Source organism: Bidens hawaiensis, unplaced genomic scaffold, assembly GCF_021521415.1.
Source record: "Bidens hawaiensis isolate Kalapana, Puna unplaced genomic scaffold, B.hawaiensis_p1.1 tig00010811_1, whole genome shotgun sequence".
Taxonomy (NCBI): Eukaryota; Viridiplantae; Streptophyta; class Magnoliopsida; order Asterales; family Asteraceae; genus Bidens; species Bidens hawaiensis.
In genome coordinates this window covers 414,077-422,641 of record NW_027491833.1, presented here as the reverse complement: position 1 = coordinate 422,641, position 8,565 = coordinate 414,077, and the positions used below count along the sequence as shown (strand labels likewise).

At 34.8% G+C, this 8,565-nt stretch overlaps 1 pseudogene across 1 annotated transcript; it reads right to left on the bottom strand.

The window, feature by feature from the left end:
* Positions 1-249: 249 nt before the first annotated feature.
* LOC143536486 (uncharacterized) lies at positions 250-6,440 on the bottom strand (annotated as a pseudogene). The gene is made up of 5 exons (XR_013135895.1): positions 6,221-6,440; positions 2,831-3,313; positions 1,672-1,803; positions 1,008-1,504; positions 250-881 (listed from the first exon to the last, which is right to left on the bottom strand). The product of XR_013135895.1 is annotated as an uncharacterized LOC143536486 (transcript).
* Positions 6,441-8,565: the final 2,125 nt, after the last annotated feature.

Here is an 8,565-nt window from a genome sequence, read left to right as displayed (position 1 = left end):
TTTTATGATATAGCTACATAAGTTGGTTTTTTATGATTGTTTTGGTTCTAAGCGGATGTCATTTTTTTGTTAAACAAGACTTTCCTAACTGAGTTAAAATGGTCGAAGGGGCAAAAATCAATGGAGTAATTTTAACTGATCCCCACAATATTGACAGAGAAGAAATTATTACACATTATTTCAATACATTGTCCTAAAAGATATCTTCAAATAAAACATTACATTCACAACTATACCCAAGAACACCGTTTAGAATTTTGGGTTTTGATTATAAAGCATACGATCTTCGGCTTAAAGATATACCTGGAACCGTATATTAAGTGATACACATCCACCAGAAGAGCATACTGCAATTTAGCATACAAAATGACAGGTACAGAAGCCAGTAGACTAATAACAACTGGTACCCAGATCAACTTGTTATGATAGAGCACAAAGAAGCTGAAGCTAAAAGCGATCATCATGGTCATTATAGAGAGGAAAAGTGTTGCTAGACCTGTCATAAGTTTTTGCAGTAATGGTTCAAAGAAATCTTGTCCGCCATAACGAGAAGTTACAATAGATAAGAACATGAGAATTGAAGCGGAAGAAAAGATCAAAGAGATAGCATCTGCTATGACAAATGCAATGTAGATTTCTTTGCGCTTAAACATAGGAAAACCACTCTTTTGATCATACCCACCCGGAATTGAAAAGGCTACTCCAAATACTATGGTGGCTATGAGAGTATCAACCGCCATGCATTGATTAGCAGTTCCTCTCATCCACTGTTCACCTCTGGATACTAGCTCTTTATGATTCTCGGTGAATAACTCTCGTGGTGTTTTTCCAGCTGCATTCTTCCTTTCTATATACGAAGGAGGGATCATACTCTCTACTTCCTACATTACAATACCAACAAAAATTTAATAATACGTATGGATTAGCTAGCCCTCGCGTGATGTTTGTCGTTGTATTTAATAAACAACAATTTATCCACGGATCGGGAAGCTAGAAGTGAGATTTACCTTGAACCATAGCAATTCCCAATGCATTTGAAAAGCCACTCCTGATACATCATAAAGTCGATTTTTCTCTGCATTCTTCCCAACTAAGTGCAACATGTTATTTTCTTCTCGGTCTCTTAGAGGAGTTATCATGTCCTTCATAGACCCTATCTCATGTAATAGATTGTAGAGACTCTCATGACGATGAGAGACGGCAATGTGAAATATGCTTTGGTTATTATCATTCACCTTCCATATGAGATCAGGATAGTGACGAATGAGCTCCACCACAAATTTGGTGTTGCCCATTTCCGCAGCAACAAATAGCACTCGGGAAGAGTATGTTCGCTTCCCGTCCTTCATAATCAGTTCTCCATTTGCATCTTTCATTACTGGGTCGACGGGGCCTCTCAGTAATTTATATATGTCATCCTTAGGCTTTTCCATTAATTTTTTCTAAATTATTTTAAGTATCTGCATGGCTTCACTTTCCTTTTCTTTCACATGGACTCCAAAACCTATAATCATTAAATAAGTGAAAACAAAGTAGATTACAAGCTAAAGCCTGCATAATTACTTGATGTTGAAGTATATTTATAAAAAAAAAAGCAATGCAACAAATTTATACATACGAATTAGGCCATAAATTTAGAACAAAGGAAGCATAAAGAGCGGATATACTTACATGACTTTATGGCTCTCCAGGAAAAATGTGGATCTTTATCATTAAATGCATAGGGCTTTCGAGCTAAAACTACAAGTACTTCCTCAGTTCGTGCAAGATCTGGGCACTCTGCCAATATTTTCAGTGCGATATCTACAAAGAATATGATTATCACTCCTTAAACAATACTCCGTATCATATATAACTATATATTTAAAGGATTGGGGAATTTTCAAACGACTGAACATAAACATTTAACATGGAAGCCGTTGCATAATAATGCGTGGATGTCAACCAGTAAATAGTTTAAAATCTTAATACGACGACTATAGCGCGCTGTAGATACAAATGTTCTATTCTTCATGAATGAGAGTTTATGAAATAATCGAAGTATCTTTTAATAAAAGAAAGCTTCTTTTAAAGAGTGGTCAAAAAATTAAACGTATGTAATATATTTACCCTTTGTAGATTCATATAAACCGTGGCATTAACTTTATTTAAAAATTAATACATTTATTATGATGCTTTTTAGACACAACTTTTATACAGTCAAACTTTATATAAAAGTCAAGGTTTATAAAAAACGCAAATAATAAAAATTGCTTTTACTATTAAAACAAGTTATGAAAATAGATCTTTTATGAAACAAGTGATATACTTTTAGATCTTTCATATAAAAAAGTTAACTTTAATAGAAGTATGACTAGCGGGAGAGAACACAGAAATGAGAAAAAATGTTTGATAAGTCCAATTGCAACATTCATATTATAATACTTATGTTTTATTTGTGAGTGGTTCTCTCTACCATGCATGTTTAAAGAGAAATTGTGTACATCATCTCCATCTTATTTAGGGGTACTTAACTGTCATCGAGAGACTACCTCTTAATGATTCATAACCTCTTAATCTCCACAATAAATTAGTGAGAAAAGTGATAATAGTAGTAACATAGTTAATGAGAAGTTGTAAAAGTGATTTTCACAATAAATAATTCTGATCTAGTAAAAATAAATTATTGACAGAAGAACACTAACTAGTTGTTGATTATTATCTTACATGCACTACAAGCTAGATCCCAACAAGTAATACTGTCTACATGATAAAGTCATATGGGTTAATATGAAAGATATGGATGCATGAAGTCAGAAAAAGCGAAATAACCACGGATAAAATTGCTTACCGAAGAGATCAGCCTCGATGCATTTCAATAGGATCCAGCCTCGATTCTGAGTTGTCCAATTTTCACCGGTCATATTATTAGACTTCTCGTACAAATATTTCACAGTGTCACGATTACGGAATAATAAAGCCATGTATAGTGGCATCATTCCTTTACTACCTGGGATGGTTAGTAATCTATTATTCTTATCCACCATAAGCTGACTCAATTTCTGGTTCCCAGCTACAGCTGCCAAACACAGGGCTGTGTTACCATTTTTATTTTGAAGCTCCAGGTCCTCCTCGGCCATTATTTTCACAAGTTCTTCCACAAACTCGGTGTTTTGAGATGATGCTGCAATATGAAGTGCAGTTTCATGAGTCTCGGTGATGCTAAACCGTACAAGCTCTTGCCGTGCACCTAAGATCTGATTTGCAGATTTCCAGTCTCCACTGATTGAAGCATTATATAGAGGAACACATATATTGTTGTAGTCGTTTCTTCCTGCAAAATAATTCCCTAGGATATCAAGTGAAATATGTTTTTTCTATATATTACCGTGGAGCCAAATCTATATATTATTCTACAAATGTAGCATCTGAATAGATACACATGGCAATTGGTCATTACAGTTCATGTATTGGATATACATGTATATATAGTATATATTAGAAATCTCTCTCTTAGGACGAATGAACCATTGATCATGTATAATCAATCCCATACAATAAAAATGACAGTTTTGGAATAACTAACGCTAGTTATAATATGTTTCTTAAGAGAAAATGGTATTTATGTCTTTTGTGTGTATGCCTAATCAAATCAAATAATTAGTTTCCCCATTTTATGCTCAAATCATCATTAAAAAAAAATTCTGGTTACCATTTCACAACGCTCCTAAATTTTTCTAAAATGTGAAACAAGTTACAAATTAGACATGGACCCGGAATTTGAAAAACATGTTAAAATTCGAAGTTGAGATGAAGAATCAAAGATCAAAGTCAAGACGGAAGGGCTTACGTACAAGCATATTAACAATAATCAATATCAACTTTAATTTTTTTAGCATTGGCTATATAAAGGCATATTGACAATAAACTATATGTGTTTGATACACATGAATAACACGCGAAATGAAAGACTTGTTTGGAATAATAATGCTTCAAACTTTAATCAACCTTAATGCTTTGATGATGATTTAATTAACACAAAATGATATAAAATAGTATTAGTTCATCATTGGTGTTATATGTCATACACATGTCCTTTGACACTTAATTGATCATTTTTAGTCACAAATAAGCAACACATACTTAATTAAGACTACACACTCAAGATAAAATATTAGAGATTATCAAGTCAAAATAAAAAAAGTGTGAAATCAAGATCTCTACATCAACGTGAAGATGAAGATATCACAAGACTTATCCATCACAGATTAATTAACTTAGTCAAGTTAGGTTGTTAGTTTTTATAAACTTAGGATAAGTTTATAAAATATATTTAAACAAGATTGTTTAAATATATCATATTTAAATTTCAAGTATTATTTGAAAGACTTATTCCTCTTTGGTATGCCTTTCATTTAAACCATGCATTGAACAAGAACCTTCACCCAATCGGCAAGTCAAACTCTTAGAAGGGAATGGTTGACGGTTTGGATGAAGATGATAAAGTGTATTTAACCAAATGGTGAAATACATGGGTTGTGTTGTATGAAGAAGTGAGAAGTGATTGAGATGACTTCTCACATGTGTTTGTCAGCCAAATAAGTTAAAAGTGAAGACAATGCCCACCCATAAGGTTCACATTGTCAAACCCAAAATGAAGTTGACTGGGCGTCCACGGTCATTGGAAGTGACTGTGGGATCGACCTTCGGGAATCTCACATGCTTGGATATAAATAGAAGACTTATTTAAACTATGTCTTCACTCATTTGCTTTACAACATTTATATACACATTTTAAGGTTAATCTCTTCTAATATTCATGTCTAATAAAGATTTAATTATTAAGAGAAGAGATCACAGTGCAGAGCAAAAAGAAAAGCTTTTCTAAGCTATCAATCCAACAATCTTACTTGTATTTTGATTGGTCAATACTAGTGTTGTGACAAGTGAAGATTCATCATTTAGTTGAAAATTTGAGAGGGGAACACACACACACACACTATATATATATATATATATAGCGTTGTTTTGTATTGGCCTATTGGATTAGGAACTCTATCTTATATATAGTGTTGTTTTGTATTGGTCTATTGGATTAGGAACTCTATCTTGATATAGCGTTATTTAGTTGTTAGGAGAAGACTGACAATCTTGACAGAGTGAGATTAAGAAGAGTTGTAAAGCCACGTACTTGGTATGTCTGGTGAAGAAGATGATCACTTCCTTTGAAGAGTGAGACGATTGTAGGTGATGCCTACCATTTTAGGGAGACGACTAGTGAAGAAAACTCTCGATTGGCCAATCGGTGAGAGGACTTAGAGTGAATTAGTTAATATTCACTTGAACCTTTACAAATCCGGTTGTGTTATCTATAACCCTTAAACTCTTTACTTATTTGTGTTTGTTAGTATAAGTTGTGAAAAGAGTGTAACAAAGTCATTAGCTCACTAAAATTGGTTTAAAATCAAAGAAAAACTATTCACCCTCTAGTTTTCTACATGATCATTGTGAGTGAATGAAAAAATAGGGTTTTAGTTCGGTAATGGAACAGAATCACCAATTACACAAGAAATCTCATCCCTCTAAACACATCAAAACCATTCATGCCCCCCCCCCCCCAATTTTATTTTCTTTTACCCCACTTTCCTCGACACAGCCACCTGACTAGCACCAACACTGCTTCTGTGGCCACCACCACAACCTCTGCCGCAACCACCACCACTCTCATCGTCATCTTCACCACCACCTGACAACTGCTGTCGTTATTGTTTATTATTTGATAAATTTCTTTATTTTGAGGCATGCGTACTTTTATCATTTGTATTTTTCACGTATTTTTATGCAGACCAAACTTGATAAAATAATGTTTTTATGAATTAACCAAATAAGACAATTGAATAATAATAATAATAAATTGATAATATGTTCTATTCCATTGTCCATTTCATTTCCTTATCTATTCTAGTTTCACGTTCATTTCATTTATGAGTTGAAAACAAAAAAATTAAAATACATACTGTTTTTCAAGTGTATTTCTTACTAGAGATACGACAAATATTTTTTATTTATTCATTTTGGAGGGTCATCACCAATCACCATAACTATTAATCATAAAAAATGGTCTTGAACTATTTAAAAGAACTCTTCGCTTAATAAACCACAGAATAATAATTACCAAAAGTAAAAGTGTTTCAAATTGCGAGACAAAGATTCCTTGTTATAGTAAAACACTAAAACATACCAGCAAGTAGATCGGCACAAGGAAGATTGAGCTGTGGAGTAACTGGTGTTGATCGTGGAAAGCTTGCTGTAGAAGTGAGTGGTGGTGGTGGGGGTGGGGGTGGTGGCAGTGGTGGTAATGACGGTGGCAGATTGTTTACGGTGTTTGGTGCCGGTGGTTGCTGCTGCGGGCTTACATTATTAGGCTCATCTGATGAAACCAAACTTGTAGTTGTAGTCATCAAGATCACCCTGTACGTATAATGATGGCATTGACGTGAGGTTGAAGACTCAGTAAAAAATAAACCGAATACAACTAATTAGATAGCGGTAAGCGGGTATCGAACACAGGGAGTTTGTGTAAAATGCGTTATTAAGTAGCACAGAAATTACTCTATATTAAACTAAGCGCAGAAAATAAATTCAATGATTTGGTTGGTTGATGTGATTAACGAAAATAACTAAAACAATAAACGAGTTTTAAACAATATAAGAAAGAATGCCCTCTCCCGATTTCAGGTTTTCAATATTGATACAGTTAACGTTTACTTGTGGGATGAACTACATAAACATAGTTCGTGAAAATGCGTTTAACAGTGATAAAAGAGGACCAAGTACTTGAATTATGAAAATGCAAGATTGTCACTCAATAATCAGTTTTATATAGTTAACCCTAATTCTCTTGTATTAAATCCCGATTGCCTATGGCACCGAGAACGGATAATCAAGAACACGGGTTTACACTATATTAACAATTACTAATCAAAATCATAATCACCATAGTAATTCAATCATAAAATCAAAACACTATCCCACAAATAACATAAACGAATAACAAGTAATCAATTGAAAAACCTTACAATTTGGGAGAGAACATAAAGAGTACTAGTCACTCATAATTCGGTTCATCATAGCATAAATCAATGTATGTAGATGAATCTCCAATCCAATTCAATGATTACAATTGCCCAAATAGAGTCTTTGCACTCCCAAAATTGTCCAAGAGGTGTTTAGAATGAAAGATAATGAAAAGTCTAACAAAAACCGATTAAAATAAGAAAATAAAATGGCAGTTACGACATGAACCGTGGCCCACGGTTCACATCGTGGGTCACGGTGTTTCTCTGGAAATGCTAGACCGTGGCCCACGGTCCAACCGTGGGTCACGGTCATCCTCACGGTGATAACAGAGGCCACGGTACGGTGGCCTCTGTCGTTTTTGTCAATATTGGACCGTGGCTCACGGTCCCCACCGTGAGCCACGGTTGACTTTGACCTTGCATTCCCGTTTTCACTTCATTTGACCTCTCTCGCGTCGTCGACTCATTCGGTTGCCTCGGTATACTCCATAATAGCCCCAGAACCTCCTTTGAGCCTACAATTCACCAATAATACCGTAGTTATCTAATTCCACAAAATAAACAAATTCAAATCATGATTATTACAGTTTTAAATCAATTAAGGGTTGTCCCATGGACCACCCGTCAGGCATTAATATATAACTGAAATGATATATGATCATAACATTTGAAAATGAATATTGGTTTTAAATAATCTCAACTATGTTATATCGGCAAATAACAGTCCCAACGTTAAACTTGGCTTGTGGCAGTCCCGTATTTGTTTTTAACGGACTGCGACTAACATATGTTAACTCCGTTAGTGATTTGCTAACGCGGACCTTCATCTCCGATCGCATCACGCCGGAAACCTGCAACTTACCTCCATTCTCCCTAATATCGTCACACTGTCTCCCTCCCTTTTTAAAGCACATTGGACATTAGAAAATGCAGCAAATTTCATCTTCTTCGATGGCCAATTCGTAGATTCCAAACCCTATCTTATTTTCAAAAATTCGAAATCAATGTTACACGATTTACAAAATAAACATAGGGCTTTTGTTAAGGGGATCAAAACGAGTTGAATGATGTGTCAATTACCTCGAATGGTGCACGATCGACGAGGGTGGACTTCGCCGGAGACAATGACAGCAACACGTCGGTTAGGTTTTGAATGAAGGGAAAGAGAGAGAGAGAGTCACGATATTAAGGAGAATGGAGACGAGTTACAGGTTTCCGACGTGATGCCGCTGGAAAAGAAAGTCCACGTCAGCAAATCACTAACGGAGTTAACATCCGTTAGATGCAATTCGTTAAAAACAAATACCCATTTAGATGAGACCGTCACCGATTAAATTTAAAGTTAAAACTATTTTCCGTTACATACTCGAAATTATTTAAAACCAATATTCCATTTGAAATACCTTAAATTGGTGGTTTTCCCGTGTGCTATGAACAAGTGCTAGATAAGAATGCCTATATACGGAATTTGATTGGCAGATATCTGGCTAAAAATGTTGTAATGGAT